Source organism: Sarcophilus harrisii, chromosome 3 (assembly GCF_902635505.1).
Source record: "Sarcophilus harrisii chromosome 3, mSarHar1.11, whole genome shotgun sequence".
NCBI lineage: Eukaryota > Metazoa > Chordata > Mammalia > Dasyuromorphia > Dasyuridae > Sarcophilus > Sarcophilus harrisii.
This window is the reverse complement of record NC_045428.1, coordinates 43,274,914-43,292,526: the sequence shown is the minus strand read 5'-3', so window position 1 is coordinate 43,292,526 and position 17,613 is coordinate 43,274,914. Positions and strand designations below refer to the sequence as shown.

At 39.0% G+C, this 17,613-nt stretch overlaps 1 long non-coding RNA gene across 1 annotated transcript; it reads right to left on the bottom strand.

The window, feature by feature from the left end:
* Window positions 1–3,044: 3,044 nt before the first annotated feature.
* LOC100925697 lies at window positions 3,045–16,678 on the bottom strand. The gene is made up of 3 exons (XR_001120864.3): window positions 16,468–16,678; window positions 6,131–6,214; window positions 3,045–3,258 (listed from the first exon to the last, which is right to left on the bottom strand). It is a non-coding gene; the product is annotated as an uncharacterized LOC100925697 (long non-coding RNA).
* Window positions 16,679–17,613: the final 935 nt, after the last annotated feature.

Below are 17,613 nucleotides of genomic sequence, written 5' to 3'. Positions count from 1 at the left end.
AGAAATTGATTGGCTCAGGCCCTGGAATGGGGTCTTGGATTCAACCCCATTGTTGGTTTAAGATCTGCACGTAATAATCAAAGAAAGGACCTCAGGATAAGGGCTATTTATGAGACTAGAGCTAGCAACTCTACTGGAGTTCCAACCAAGGGCCAAAGTCACAATTCTGTTACCTAGCTGCAGACTGGGATCAGAAAATTGCAAAGCTGATTGGAGGGCAGCTATTAGACTTTGTCCTAGATCAGACTTCCTGGACACACTATGAGCTTGCCGGTTCCTGGCCTGAACAGCTCCTGAAATCCTTGAATGCAGCGTGTCCAAAGAAAACAAGGACTTAAGAACATAAGAGCAAGCAAACCCTAGAACTTCATATGTAAAAGTTTAAATCCTGTGTATATGTAACCTTTCCATCATTGAATACCATAGGGCATGTACCTAATTTGTGGGCTCTGGGTCAAATGGCAAGGACTTTTTAGTCACTTTCTTAGCAATATTTCAAATTGCTTTTGAGAATACTTTATAATATCCATAATGTTAATAGCATTATTGTCTAATATTATGTATAATATACTTTATAAATTTACTCATCTCTCCAAAATCCCTCTTAAGATCAATCTTACCATCTTTTGTCATCTTGCCCACTTTGCCAGTTGAGGTGAAACTTCCCAGTTATTTTGATTTGGATCACTTTAAAGTTCTATTTAATAGTTTCCAATTTGAGAAATGTTGAGTGCTCATGCCTCTTAAATCACCTATCTGTCAAGGAATAGCTTTTGGTCTTAAGTATTTTGTTGGTTCATTGTTCAATTTTGGATATAAAACCCATACCAGATAATCACTGCAAAGATTTCTTCCTAGTTGATTGCTTCTGTATCTTAATTGCACTGATTTTGTTTGTGCCAAAATTTTTAAGGATGTTTCTTAAGTTTAGTAGTTTCCCATTACCAATATATGAAGAATATTAATCTGTAAGTAAATTTAGCATCAATCTGTAAATTGCATTGGTAAGGGCCAATCACAAGCACTAAATATTCTTCCAGGTATTTGAATTATTCCTTAAAGGTTAATTTCCAATTGTTTCAATTTATAAAGGTCTTGTTTGCCCTGGTAAATTGAATTCCAGATATTTTACTTTGAATTATTTTGAGTTCTTATTCTTTCCAGATTTTATTAAATATTTGTAGGTTTATTTTGTGATCTACCACCTTAGTGAAACTATCATCAATTTGATTTTCTAGAATGTTTCATCAACAAATAATTCTATTGTAATTTTTGGCCTACATTTATACCATTGATTCTATTGTCTTATTGCTATCAGCATTTCTAGGACTATGTCAAATAAAAGGAATGAGAAAATTACTTTTACATTTATTGGGGGAAAAGTTTTCAAACTGACTATAATCCCAGCTTTTATTTTTAGATACTTTAGTCACTCTCTGCTCTGTATAAAAGAGTTGTAGGGGTTTTGTTTTTTTTCCTTATTTTTTTAATTTTTAATACACATTGCTTTATGAATCACATTGGGAAGGAAAAATAAGAACAAAAGGGGAAAACCATGGGAGACAAAAAAAAGGCAGAAAAAAGGGAACATAGCATGTGTTGATTTATATTCAATCTCCATGGTTCTTTTTCTGGATTCAGATGGCATTTTCTATTCAAAGTCTATTGGGATTGCCTTGGATCACTGAACCACTGAGATGAACTAAGTCTTTCATGGTTGATCATCATACATTCTTGCTGTTATTGTGTACAATGTATTCCTGATTCTGCTTGTTTTGCTCAGCATCAGATTTGTGTAAATTTTTCTAGGTTCTTCTAAAATCAGTTTATTTTAATAGAGCAATAATATTCCAGAGTGTTGTGTTTTGTTAAAGATTGCTTTCTGTATCTATTTACATAATTGTGTAGTTTAAAACACTTCTATTTTTAATAAATTGTTTTCCTAATGTTGAACCATCCATCCAACCAACATGCCACACATGCGCACGCGCGCGCGCGCGTGTGTGTATGTGTGTGTGTGTATGTGTGTGTGTATGAATGCATGAAGTAGAATGGTCACAAACATTGAGTGACATAACCAAGATTAGAATTCAAGTCTATGGCTTCTCAGATTACAGAGCTTTAAGTACATTGGACAGATCACAAAGTTATGAAGACTCAAGTTCAAATTTGATCTCAGACACTTAGCTTTATGACCCTGAGCAAGTCAGTCAACCTCTGTTTGCCTCAATTTGTAATTGTAAAATGAGGATGATTAAAAGCATTTATTTCCTAGGGATGTTTTGAGGATCAAATGGAGTAATATTTGTGGAAAGAGCTTAGTATATGTAGTGCCTGGAACATAGTAGGTACCATATTCCTTCCCTCTGTTCACCAAACCAAGATATATCTCTATGGATTCCATTTCTCAATTGTTTTATCTTTTTATGTTCCTAATCATGACTGGTATACCTAATGCAAAGGGTTAAAAAAAAAGTTTCTATACAAGATATAAGCATATAACTTAATAGGCAAAAGGACTTGTCCAAAATCATCTCTATATATTTTGACATTTCTATTTGGAGGGAGGGTCAGGAAGCATTCCTAGTAAAGCTAACAGGATCACTAAATTATTCTCTCTCTTCTTTGTGTACATTATACTGAAACCAAGAAGAAAATGGAAGTTATCATAGATTGTGGTACATAGAGTTAAAAAGCCTATCACAAATAATGCAAAGAAAATTACCACAAGACATCAAATATTGGCCATAAACCAGTATTACATTTCCACTCTTACAAGTCTCTGTGAAAAACCTTCATTTGCTTGCTTGTAAAAGTTTCCTTAAGAATTAAGAATTATCTCCAAAAGATATAAATGTCCTTTATCCTCCTATACAAGGGAGAACTGGGCAGCATGAAGTATCTGGTTTTGTAAGCTACTTGAAAAAATGAGTTTGATTTGTCCTTATAGAACTCGAAAATGGGGCTGTATCTTAAAAAACAGTTAACTTACATTTATAGTAACTATTGTCAGACTTTTTTTAAAGTTTAAGAATACACACTGGTATTACTCTCAAAGAATACTTTATTTTATTTTTTTAAAACTAATTTTCTAATATGGATTTTGAACTTAACCTAAATCCCAGAATGGTTTTGCCAAAAACTTCTTGGTGAGCATACTGAGGATGAGGAACTTTCCAAAGTTAGTAGCTCTTGGCTCAGAGTAGTAGTTTATTTCAAAGGGTTCATCACAGCTTTTAGAATTCCTCTTTTCTCCACCTGCCAAGACAAATCCAGGGACTATGTGAACAGAATTATAAAACACTTTTCACACAAAGACAGGCTGAGTCAGTATAATTAAAATGACAATTATGCCTACATTAATTTGCTTATTTACTGGCATACTAATCAAAATACCAAAGAATTGTTTTAGGGCTAGAAAATATAATGAAATAAAGGTCAGGAATATCAAGGGAATCAATGTGGAGGAAGGCAGCCTAACAGTACCAAATTTTAAACTATGCTACAAATTGATAATCCTCAAAACAATCTGAAACCTGCTAAGAAACAGAATGGAAGATCAGAGCTATGAATAGATTAGATACACGGTATAGTAAATAACCCTAGAAATGTATTGTTTGATAAAGCATAGTAAATTACCCTAGAAATGTATTGTTTGATAAACCCAAATATCCACGCTTTGAAGGTAAAAACTCATCATCCAAGAAAACTGGAAAGCAATAGACCAATATCTCATACCATATTACCAAGAGAGACAAAATGGATAAATGATTTTAGACATAAAGGATGATATAACTAAATTAGGGAACCAGGGAAAATTTTACCTGTCAGATGTATGGGTAAGGAAGGAGTTTCTGACCAAACAAAAGATAAAGAGAGGGATCATGAGAAGTAAATGGATAATTCCAGTTATGTGAAATTAAAAGGGTTTTGCACAAACAAAATAAATGCAGCCAAAATTAAAAACAGGAAAAAGGGAAGGAGATTACAGCAAATTTCTCTGATAAAGGCTTCATTTCTTATTAAAAGGGAACTGACACAAATTTATAAAGATGCAAGTCACTCAATTGATAAATGGTCAAAGGATATGAACAGGCAGTTTTCAGAAGTCAAAGCTATCAATGTCACATGAAAAAAATGTTTTCTCCATCACTATTGACTATAGAAATGCAAGTTAAAACAACTCTGAAGTACCAATTCACACATCAAATTGTCTAACATGAGAGAGCTCATACTAATGAACCCAAAGACATTCCACAGGCTCACCGCAAAACCCAGCTCTATATCCTGGTCGTTTCTAAGTGTGGCAGAGAATCCAGGTTCCAGATTACAAAATTTTGCTTGATCTTAATAGCCAGCTTGACCACAAGCTCTTCAAGGGCAAAAGCCTGCTGGGGCTGAAACCCAGAAATTCTAAAACTGGTGCTGGGAAAAACAAACTCTGCCAACAGCAACTTCTGCAGGTGCCAGGAAAATCCGCTTTAGCTATTGCCAGAAAAGGCAGGCTCTCAACTGTTGGAGCCAGGCCAGAGAACTAAGGAACAGGAATGGGGCAGGCCACCAGAACAAAACTCATAGAAAAGGTTTTGTACCACTCTAACAAGCCTGAGGAAAGAGCACAGCATCCAGCTGGAGTTAATTCTGATCATACAGTTGGATCTAAGATCCATACATTCTGTAAGAAATGACCAGCAGGATGAATACAGAGAGGATTGGCGAGACTTACATGAACTGATGCTGAGCGAAATGAGCAGAACCAGGAGATCATTATATACCTCAACAACGATACTGTATGAGGATGTATTCTGACGGAAGTGGATTTCTTCAACAAAGACAAGATCTAACTTAGTTTCAATTGATCAAGGATGGACAGAAGCAGCTACACCCAAAGAAAGAACACTAGGAAATGAATGTAAACTGCTTGCATTTTTGTTGTTCTTCCCAGGTTATTTATACCTTCTAAATCCAATTCTCCCTGAGCAACAAGAGGAGAACAACTGTTCGGTTCTGCACACATATATTGGATCCAAGATCTACTGTAACCTATTTAACATGTATAGGACTGCTTGCCATCTGGGGGAGAGGGTGGAGGGAGGGAGGGGGAAAATCGGAACAGAAGTGAGTGCAAGGGATAATGTTGTAAAAAATTACCCTGGCATGGGTTCTGTCAATAAAAAGTTATTAAAAAAATAAGATCCACACAGACTAGACTGATGAACTGTGTATAGGAGGATATTGAGATGTTTTGAGATTCACTCCCTAAGTAAACCACAATCAGAGATGGGAGAGAGTCAGAAGTGAATGATAAGGAAAATTGGTGGGGCGGGGGGAGAGGAGGAGAAACTATAAATACCAAAGATTTCAGGAAGAGAAAAAATCTCAGACGCTTTGAACATAAACAGATAAATCAGCAGGAAAAATAGCAACAACAGAAGGAAATACAACTTACAGATCTAATAAACAAGTTCAGGTATTTATGAATAAATACTTCAAAATAAAGGAAAATTATCCAAGACTTGATGAGACCAGCAACCCTGTGGAATCTGAGACTATGAAACCACATAATATGCTGTCTCTGAAATAGTTTAAAAGGGGAAGTTAGAATTATGGGAATAGAATGTATATTCTGCACAGTGAAAATAATGAGTATTATGACAAAATAAATCTACAATGGCAAGCTTCAACAAAGAAACAAAAGAGCCTAAAGGAAGAAAATCTAAAGGAAGAAAAGTAAAAAACAAAAACATTAAAAGAAACTGTATGGGCAACTAAAGTTTTTGGTCATTTGTCCAGATCAACCATAAGTGGCCTTAATGTTCCCAAGTGCAAAGTGCAACTGTGGCATACAAGAACCTCTCAAAGAACTGTGGTGCCAATTGAGTAGAATTGATGGGACTTTGGGTATTCATCTAGTTCTCTGCTAGTATGCAGAAAGAGGCAAAATCTACTTAAGTCAATCAATAGTCATCTTCTGAACTGACTGAAAAGAATCACTGAGAAATGTGAAAATAACAAATTATTAACCTTTCCCACAGGTTAAAGGTCGCCAACATTTACACAGAATGCTGTGCAGAATGCCAACAAGCATCTGAAAGCTGCAGAATAATATCTAAAAGCTGCTTGTACCTACCTGGATGGAATAGAGAGCCATGTTCTACAAGCTGAGGAGGACCTTCACACTGATCCCCTCAACTTCACATTTTTCAAGGAGTTCCTGTGTGAGGAAGGGGAAAAGGAGAATGGTGAATAATGCCCATAACAAACATTTTCTAAGCACTACTATATTCAAAGCACCATGCCAGGTGCCAGTAATTCAAAGATGAAATTGTCAAGAAACTAAAGTTTGCCAAACATTTGAAAAAATCAGCAAAAACCTTCATCTCAGACAGTAACTTGGCATAGCAATCCCGAGTAGAGTAAGAGCGATACTTTCCACTTGGGGCACGTGTCCTATAATGTCAGCCAAGGTAGATCTCAAAGTAGCTGTGTCATTTTAAGAAGAGATCTGATTTCACTGGTGTGTGGAAATGTTTTGTAGAACCTCAATCTATTGATGTAGGTGATAGTATCTCAATAATTTAGAGTCTTAGAAAGTGGCCCAGAAACTCTTAAAAGATTAAGGGACTCAATAGTGATTCTATAGCTACATATTTATATGTATATGTGTGTGTGTGTGTGTGTGTGTGTGTGTGTCTAAGTGTGTGGATGTGAGAAAGAGACAGAGAGGGAGAGAGAAAGTTGGAGGTAGAGAAAGGAGGGAGGGGCAAGATTTGAAAACAGGTCTTCCTGATTCCAAGCCAGCCCTCTATCCTTCACTACCTTTACATTTTGCCAAAAAAAGACTTCAGTTACCTGAAGACCCATTTATTTTAACATTGTGTGGAGATAGAGCCCTGAGCTTGTTTTTAGGAACACCTAAGTTAAAATCAGCCTTTTATCCTTTCTAGCTATGTGATCATATCCGAGGCTCAGGCAGCGATGACAAATTGATTACTATGGAGCAAATAAAGTCATTAGGTAATGCAGGTAAGGTTTTTTTTTTTTTTTTTTTTTTGCATTTCTTTGCATCAGGGAGATAAATTTGCTTTTCTTTTATCTGAATTTATTATTTTGAGGGATTATGTTGGCCTTGTTTAGACATGATCATTACATTGTGGGAAAAGGTTTAGACTTAGTTGTATTTTGAAATATTCTCTTGGTAAATACACGGAGATCTGTGAATACAGTAAAACTGAAAGAAAAAAAACTTTTTTTCCATTTTTATAGGAACTTTTAAGTAGACAAACAAACCCACACTGTATATAAAACAAATGAATTTCATCTAATTATCTTCTTTTTTAAAGCACTATTTTTTTTTAAATTCTAAAAGCGAACAATCATCCCAAGTTTTCTGTGTGTATGTGTGTGTGGAAATGCTCTCTGTTAAGAACTTTCCTTCCTTGCCTTAATCATTTCAGAAGTTGTCTAATGATCTGTCTAGAAAATAAAGATCACCACTGCTTAACTCAGGCAAACAGAGCAATTTCACATCCCAATACGGCAGAGGCCAAAAGATCCTGTGCGCCCTGGCAATATAGGGAGTTGCTGAGCAGCCAGTCTATCAGCCTTCAGCTTCCAATATTGGAGGGTTCTGCTCCCACCCGTGGTTAAGTTTGTGGTCAGAATTTTGTCCCTTCTAAAAGCAGGGCTGTAGGTTTAGAGCTGGAGCTGCCCTTCAAGGTCTTGTTATCCAACATCTTTCTATTCACTGATAAAGAAACCTTAGGATCAGAGAAAGCAGTCATTCACCCAAATCACAGAATTATCAAGAGGCAGAGATAGAACCTGAAATCCAAACACAGCACAGGGCTACAAAGATAACACCAGCTTCCAGAATTTGTAAGCATTTAGTATAATCTATATAGTACATATGGCGTGTAGAGCATAGAGTTTATATAGTATGGGAACGTAGTAGAGAGCGCCTAAAATATACTCTAAATAGTCCATATAATGTGTAGGGCTAGAAGGAACAAAGGAACACATCTCAGGTAGCCACTTCATTTTACAGGTGATGAAACTGACAGAGAGAAACGGACTTATTTGTTCATGCTCATGAACTTGTGACTATCGGAGCAGGATTCAAATCCTGTTCCTTAGAGATCCAAGGTTCTTCAGCACCCCCTCCCCCAATCATTCAGGGCCTCCCATGGCACCCTGCAAGCAGGGCTGGGAGCTTCCACTAGGGCTATTTCCATCCACCTTTCACTCTCTCGTTCTAAAGTTCTTCTTTATTCACTTGATTCACTGAAAGATCTTCTCTCCTTTGTACTCTCATCATTCTTTTTTTAACAGTTCACATAAATAAATTACAACTGTCCATAATGTTCAAGCTCAAGAGACCTGTGGGACCATCCATTTAGAAGTGGAAACTGAATCTTAAGTCATTGACCTGCCCAAGATCACAGAGCAGCTAAATGGTGGTGAAGATTCTCCATAGATAAGTTTCTCTGTTCATTTAATAAATTGATAGCAATAAAATTCCTATTCCTTAGTTTCCCAATACATTTTTCGGGCAGGAAATGTGGTACTAGAGAATTTCCTAGAAAATTGGGCGTCTTGTTCTTTCCCTTGTAGTGATGAATTTGGAGAGGAGGAGGGCAATACTGACCTCTTGTGGCCAATTTGATAAAACGAGGAAAAGCTAACAATTTCAAACGGGACACATGAGAATGGGCATGTCAACTCAAGACTTTCCGATTTCAGATCCATCACTCAGCCACTAGTCCCCACCAGCTCTTATTTGTTAAAGATGATTTCACCTGCTCTTGTCCTTAGGAAGGTTCTGAAAGTTAGAAAATCCAAGTAACACCACAGGGTTATGGATCTAATTGTGGAGGGAACCTAAGAGAACCTCTTGGCAATCGCCACTGATGAGAAAAAGGAGATTTAGAAACAAAAGGGACTTGGGCAAGATCACATGTTATAAGCAACAAGATAGCATCTGGATTTAGCCAGGGGTCCAATTGTATCAGGTTGCTCAGGGCAAAGTGGAAGTTAACAGAGAGGAAGCAGAGAGTACTAAAGTAGGTTAGCACAGGTGCCAGCGTTGCCTCCCTCCACCAGGATGCTGCTCTCCAGCACACAAAGCTGGTCCGTTAGCATTACCATCTCCCAATACCCTCAGATGGATAGATGGCACTGAGCTCGAGGGCATGGTCCACTTCACTGCTAGGGGATACCACCTGCCTTCCAGAGAGGTGTGAGGACAGCCTGTCCCATGCAGGGAGAGGCCGCCTTTCACTGTTAGGTGCTCAGGCATTGAGGAGTAATGGAAAGCGCAAAGAACAGGTCCCACTGCCTGCCTGTCACGTGCCAAGCTGTATGGCCAAATTCCAGTTGGCTTTAGGGATAATAATACCAGTAGTATTTGCTTCACTGGTCTGTTGTGTGGATCAAGATGATAACTATAAAGTACTTTGTGGATCTTGGCTCACTATAAATGTCAGCTATTAGAATAACTCACATGAGAAAACTATAAGAATATAATTTTTAAGGCGTGAAAGCACCTTACAATCTCAGACCTTACATTACTTCCACTATCTAGCTAATCATCTAGTCATACTGTCCTATGTGTATGAGATGCTCTATCTCCTCTGTCACTTTAAATATATTTAGTTTTTGTCTTTGTATCTCCAACCTTTTGGCAGTGACTAGAACACTGTAGACATTTATTAAGAATAATAAGAAGTGCCTGTAGCTCTCCCTCCATCTCCTGCCTTCTCTGGCTCCCTTTGAGGGAGCCTTAGCCTTCAAGGATAAGCTAAACTCCCACCTTTTAGATGTCCCTTAATTCTAGTGCTTTCCCTCGGTTGGCTGTTTGTACAAAGCTGTTTGAATATTGTCTTTCCCATTAGACAATGAGCTCCTGAAAATCAAGGGCTATTTTTGACATCTCTATGTACCCTCAGTCCTCAGCACAGTGATTGGCAAACAGTCGGTGCTTAATAAGTTTTTATTGACTGACCCAACCTCTCCATGCTATAGGTTAAGAAACTACGGCTCAGATATGGGACATGACAAGATCTCAGTTACCACAGGACAAAGCCAAGATTTGAACCACATTTTCCAGGTTATATACCAAGTTAATGCTTATGAAATGTTTTCCTCACCTACAACCCCAAGGGGCAGAGAAAACAAGGATCACTCTCCCCAGTTTATAGGTTACAAAACAGTTAAAAGTGATTTCTCTTGGCTCCCACACCTTGTAGGTATCCTAGTTTTCTGATTCTAAATAGCTGAACAGGGTGAATCTTGTATGAGAGGACAGCCTGGCTTCCTAGGCGGAAATGTCGTCTCAATTAAGATTTAGAGCTAGAAAGGACTTGCTGATAAGGAAACCGATTCAAAGACATTATGTAATTTTCCCAAGATCAAAAAAGTAATCGAAGACAGAATCTGGATCGGAGGCAGGTTCTTAAGACTGCAGATGTGATGCTCTTTCCACTGTGTCTACTCATTTCAAATGCAATCCCAGAGAAACATCCAAGAAACGATTCAAGCTTAGAATGTCAAAATGCCATGCTCACAAGCATCCTTTGGAGCTTCCATTAGTTTTTTTCTCAATAACTTGGTCAGAAGCCTTTTATTGCTCCTTGAGAAATGGGAGGTCTGTACTTCATACTGATTGGCTCTGAATGTGAATTAATAAATGCCATGCCGTTTTCTAAGCCAACTTCTGATAGATCTGATGAATCAGTCTTTATGGCCTGGCTTCAACTGAAAAATCTTAACCCTAACTAGGTTCTGTCCTGAATTGCCTTTTTTCTCTGTACTTTCTCACTCAGTGATTTCATCAGCTCTCATAAATTCAATTATTATCTCTATGCAGATGAGCCCCAAATCTATTTATGCAGCCACAGTCTCCTGTACTCCACACCAGGATCATTAAATGCCTATTAGATATTTCAAACAGGATATTCCATAGGCATCCCAAATTCAATTTGTCTCAGAAGAAATAATTACATTTCCTGTGAAAATTGACTTGTCTTCTGAAGTTCCCCATTACAACGGAAAGAAATCAGTCACCCAGGCTCTTAACCTTCTTAGCATAATCCTTTACTCCCTACTCTCACTCACCCTGTATGTTCAATCAGTGACCAAATGTTGTCATTTTATCTCAATCTCTTGTTATGTCCCCTTTTTTTCCCATTCCCTGTCACCACTCTAATTAAAATCCTCACCACCACAAACCTCAATTATTGAAATAGCCTCATGATTGGACATCTTGCCTCAAAAATCTCTAATCACGCCAAACCATCCTTCCCACAACTGTCAAAAAGTAATTTTACTAACATCTATGTAAATTCCAGTGGCTCCCTATTACTTCTATGGTCAAACAAACTATTTAACATTTAATCCCTCACTTACATTACTTCCACTATCTAGCTAATCATCTAGTCATACTGTTCTATGTGTATGAGATGCTCTATCTCCTCTGTCACTTTAAATATATTTAGTTTTTGTCTTTGTATCTCCAACCTTTTTGGCAGTGACTAGAACACTGTAGATATTTATTAAATTGGTGATTTATTGATCTAGCTAAGATTTAGCTCGATCATTTTCAACTTCCTTCTAATCTTATCATTCAAAGATTGCCCCTATTGGGGAAAAAAAAAGCTTGGCATCATTTCTCTAAAAAAAGATCTCATTTCTGAGTATGAAATAACATATATAATGCTTTCACATCTTAAAGAGTTATATAAATACAATTTTTATTATATAAAAGGAATGGATTCAAATTTATAAGAATAAGAGCCATTTCTCTGTTGATTAATGGCCAAAAGATGTGCTCAGTTTTCAAAGAAAGAAATCCAAGTTATCAATAGCTATGTGAAAAATGTTTAAATCACTAATAATTAGAGAAACACAAACTTAAAGAACTCGGTATACTTATATTTCACACCCATCCAATTGGTGGAGATGACAAAAGTGGGAGATGCTAAAGGAAGACAAAATTGTGTTAATTCACTTTTGGTTGAACTGTGGATTGGTCCAGTAATTCTGGAAAGTAGTTTGGAATAAAGTTACTAACCTGTACATACACTTTCATTCAGCAGTATCACTACTAGTCATACTCCAAAGATATCAAAGAAAGAAAAAACAGATCCACTTATAAGAAAATTATTTGCATGAGTGCTTCTTTTAGGAGTAAAGAACTAAAATCTGAAGGAGTGTCCATCAGTTGGGGAAAGTTTAAACAAATTATTGTATATCAATGTCAAGAAATACTATTGTGTGGTAAGAAATGATGAAAGAGGTAGTAGTTTCATAAAGTCTGAGAAGACTTATTCTGAAATGATATAGAATGAGATGAGCAAAACCAGTAGAACAATTTAAAGAAGTTGATTTCCAAGGCCCTTTCAGTTCAAGTCTCTAAGATCTACTTTTAACTATTCCCATGAAAAGCCCTTAGGTCTTTTTCACTTGATGGGAAATCCAGTATTTGAAAGAATGTAAATACTACTAGTCATTGGGTCCAAAACTCAAGTTCAAATTTTAAGTCAGAAGCTAATTATTAGCTATGTGGCCAATGGAAGTGACAATAAAGTGGCCTGTGGTCACTTCCTGAGTTCAAATCCGGCTTCAGACATTTACTAGTTGTGAGACCCTAGGCAAGTTACTTCACCCTGTTTGCTTCAGTTTCCTCATCTGTAAAATGAACTGGGGAAGGAAATGAACCATTCCAATATCTCTTCCCAAAAAAATCCCAAATGAGATCACAAAGTCACACAGGATTAACTACTACAAACAATGCAAACTTTTGGAAGACAACAGCTGTCCCTTTGGGCTGGCCAAAGGACAAGGAGGGAGTGTAATATAGACACCAGGATCACCTACACAAAGGCATAGAGGGAGTTGATAGGTCATCATGTACAAGGGCCAGATCCCCTGTGGTTTTGTTATAAAGTTCATTTGTATTTGTTCGAATAAATATAGGAATGAAAGGAGGCAGGATCTTACAAGGACCCCAATTGAACTCTGAATCTCTTTCCAATGACCAGAAGCAGAGTAATTCTGAAGAGCTTCTTCCATTTAGCCTGGGAAAGCTTAAGTTCTCCTTTCTTTAACTTCCTTAACTATTAATGTTTTATCCAAACTGATACATATGAGCCAAAGGCGTAGGCAGGGATGTAGGCAGGGATGTCACTACCAATAATTGTACCCAGGTCAAGGATGCCCTCTTGTCAACTTTTTAATCAGCAAGTCTATAGAAGAAAGCTGTAAATATTGGAGATAAGACACAGACCATCTGGCAGTTTCCCATTTCAATTAATTCTTCCTGCTAGCTAGTTATTAAGTTATTTTTACATGTGGTGCTAAAAAAAAACTAAATAGCTCTCAATATCCTCTAAATGTAGTTCCTTGTGGAAAATCCCCATCACCTTCTTTATTTTTAACACTGGATATGTGAATTTCTTCTAATTGGTGAAAGGTTCATTGATGAAATTAGTAAAAAAAAAAAATTAATATGATGACAGCAAATTATTTCTTTAGTGCAATTCATTCTGATATTAAAAAGAAATCTGGCTTTCTTCAAAGGCTTTATTTCATGGTAAAAAAAATTATTTTTAATCTTACTAATGGGAGATAGCCAACAGTCTAGTTGGACAAAAGAATTAATGGCCACGACTAGGTTTTGTCTGAGTGAGTGAAGCAGAATGATGGATTTGCCCATGGTAGTCTTTAGGTGGCTATCAAATAATCAGACTGTGTGCTCTTTGAAGGCAGGACTATCTTTTGCCTTTCTTTGCATATTTGGTGCTCAGCAGATTCCTGTATTGACAGACTGGCAAGGGATACACAAATACAAAGACTTTTTAAGCAAGCCCACAAAGAATTTGTGAGCAACTGAACATATTCCTAAAAAGGGATCACAAATTTATTGAAGACAAAGACTTTTTAAGCAAGCCACAAAAGCATTTCTGAACATATCCCAAATCATAGGATCATTGGCTTACTTTCCCCACTGAAGGCTCCACAGATTTCCTAGGAGAGAATTTCTGTCTATTCTCCCATCTCAATAATGCTTCTTGAAGGCTGAGAATTGGATAAGAATGCACTGAACCTGCAAACTGCATCCTGGAGGGATGTCCAGCAGACACAGGCAGAACTGCCTACAGGATTTCTAAGTTTTTTTCTTTTTTTTTTTTTCACTGCAACTCCATAAATTTGATTACCTAGCAATCACTTTACCAAGGAGATCAACCACACACTTCCCATTGGATAAGTTGGAGGCTTCTTTTGAAGGTCTGTTTCCCTAACATACTTACCTCCTGTTATCCTCAGGCATGATGGCAAAAAGAAAAGACCAAAAGCCCCCTTATAATGAATACTATTATCTTTTAAGTGTTGCAGATTCACTTATATCCTGTGTTAAAGCATGGTCATTGGATTTGGGGGAGTCCCCCATTTTACAGATGAGAAAACTGAGGCCCAAAAAGTTAGGCTTCCACCAAGGTAGTACAGTAAACAGTTGAGCCAGTTTTATTGGAAGTGATTGTGTGTGAAGAGAAATAGTTAATTATCCTCCCCCCAGACCTGTTCCTTGTGTACTGGCAATGGCATGGGACAATGGCATCAGCTAAGACCCTCTTCTCATTGGCTTCCCCCTAAACTCAAGGATAAGGAAGATCTGAGAGATAAAAAGAGTTTGAGGGGACTAAGAGCTGAAAGGGAAAAAGTTAGAAAGGAAACTCAAAACCTGACACTCAGGTTGACATATGACAGTCAATTTCACCAACTGTCACTATTCCGTGACCACTTTTAAAATGCTTTTCTCAATGTGGAGCAGACTCAGCATTAAGTGATCCCACTCGCTTCCAGAATGGACATATCAGTCATCTCCAAATGTCCAAAGCTTCCACATCAAAGGCTGTGTAAATTGATCTTGAATCATAATAACCACAAGAGGATAAAAAACACTTATTTGTGAAGTAGGTCTGTGTCTTGTTTGTGTCTGTTTCTATGTCTCTCTGCTCTGTCTCTCATCTCTGTCTTTTTCTCTTACTTTGTCTTTTTCTATCTTTGTCTCTGTCTGTCTCTGTGTGTGTGTGTGTGTGTGTGTGTGTGTGTCTCTTTGTCTCTCAGAGTCTCTGTGTGTCTGTCTCTCTGTCTTTCTTTGTCTCAGAGTCTTTGTCTCTCTTTCTATGAGAGTCTCTCTGTCTGTTTCTCTGTCTCTTCTCTTAGAGTCTCTGTATCTCTCTGAGAATCTCTGTCTCTGTGTCTCTTTGAGAGTCTCTTTCTCTGAGAGTCTCTCTCTCTTTCTCTGTGTGTGTCTGTGTCTCTCTGTCTGTTTGTCTGTCTCTCAGAGTCTCTGTCTCTCTGTCTCTCTGAGAGTCTCTGCCTCTGTCTGTCTCTGTGTGTGTGTTTCTCTGTCTGTGTGTGTGTCTCTCTGTCTCAGAGTCTCTGTCTCTCTGTCTCTCTGTGTGTGTTTCTCAGTCTCTCTCTGAGAGTCTGTCTCTGTCTCTCTGTCTCTGTGTGTGTTTGTCTCTGTCTCTCTCTCTGAGAGTCTCTGTCTCTGTCTCTCTCTGTCTCTGTGTCTGTCTCTCTCTGTGTCTCTCTGTGCCTGTGTCTCTGTGTCTCTGTCTCTCTGTCTCTGTGTCTCTCTGTGCCTCTCTGTGTCTCTGTGTCTCTGTCTCTCTCTCTCTCTCTCTGTCTCTGTCTCTCTCTCTCTCACACACACACACACACACACACACTCCATTCATTCCAAACCGGCCTGCCTTGTAGTGCATCTCACTCTTCAGCTCCTCATCATCCTTCAAGGCTCAGGATGAAGCAGCCCTTAGTTCCCGCCCCCCTTAGATTTTGCCAGTTGCCCCTCTTATTAGCCTGGCACTGGTAGTGTCTCCATATAACTGTGTGTAGCTGGGTTGGCTTCTCTAGGAATACGCGGGATCCCACACCACACATCCGAGCCCTTGGGCCAGGACTACACTGATGCTTTGCAGCCCCACCGCCTAAAATCCTTCCCTGCGCACTAAGCGCTTAATAAAAGTTGACTTAGGAATTATTCCTGGAGGTCTGAAGCTGACTCAAAGTCCAGGCAGGATCTAAGATGATCCAAAAGCCTTCCTTTCTCTGGGCGGCTGCTACAGTGTAGACCAGGGATCCTTAATCTGAGCTCGGTGGATTTGTTTGTTAAAAATACTGTGATTTCTGTATTTTGATGGAATCGATTTCCTTTATAATTCTGTCTGGATTGATCTCTTCTGAGAAGCGCTCCCGAGCTTTCACCGGACTGCCAAAGGATGGGACACAGAACAGGACCCGACTAGGGATTGGGGGAGAGGGTTTTCGGGGAAGGGGGGAGAAGGTTCGGACCGAGGGCATGGTCAGAAGGCTCCGCCCCAAGGCCGCCGCCTGCGGAGAGCTTCTCCCCCACCCCAGAAATAATTCCCTCTCTGTACCCATTTTCCATCTCCTTACCGCCGTTTACTGGGATATCTTTCCGATTCCATACTAGCTCATGGAGAGCGTTGATGGTTGGCCGGGTGTGAAGAGATTTCGTTAGATAGCAAGTTCAAGGACGTCTGGAGCGGCCGTTATGGGAGTTCGGGGTGGGAGGGAGGGAGGGAGGGAGGCACGTGGGAAGCACACCCGCGGGCCTCGAGGTGGGATGGGGGCGTTGGAGGGGCGCGAGCTTCCAACTGCCGGCTCTGGGTTCGAAAGCTGATTCCACTACATTGCAGCTATTGGACCTTGGGCTTTCTGTTCCCCCTCGGGATTAGAAAGCCCTCCCAGCTGCAAAGGAAGGCGGGGAGCGGGGGAGGGGAGGACCAGGAAACTAATCAGATCTAGGGGAAAGAGGATCCCCCCCACTTACTAAAGCTCGTTAACTTCCACCTCCAGGAAGTCCCCCTTCCTCCTGCCCTTGCTCCTGCCCTGCCCCCTTCCTCCAGATGTTTGTGCCTCCATTCAATTACTACCTATTATGTGACTTATTCTTTTTCCTCTTTTTAATCTCTATGGTGTAATCTAGTAGAACATAAGCTTCTTGAAACCAGGAACTGTCTATTGAACTTTTATACTTTGCCCCTGGCACATGATTGCTCCTTTGCTAATAAAATGGATTAAATTATTCATTGGTAAGAAGGTGGAGGTGACAGAATTATGGAGGCTACGGCAGCAGATCTCAAGCTTTCTGTAGGTCCGTTGTTGTTCAGTCGTGTGTGAAGCTTTGTGATCCCAGTTGGGGTTTTTTTTTTTTTTCTTTTTCTTTTTGCTGAGGCAATTGGGGTTAAGTGACTTGCCCGGAGTCACACAGCTAGGAAGTGTTACATGTCCAAGAACAGATTTGAACTCAGGCCCTCCTGACTTCAGACCTGGTGCTCTATTCACTTTGCTGCCTAGCTGCCCCAAATTGGGATTTTCTTGGAAGAGAAACTGGATTGGTTTGCTGTTTTCCTTCTCCTGTTCATTTTACAGATGAGGAAACTGAGGCAAATCCTTGCCCAGGGTCACATAGCTATTAAGTGTTTTAGGCCAGATTTGAATTCAGGAAGATCAATCTTCGTGACTTTCTGCCAAGTACCCTATCCACTGTACCACCTAACTGCCACTGCTCCCCAAAAA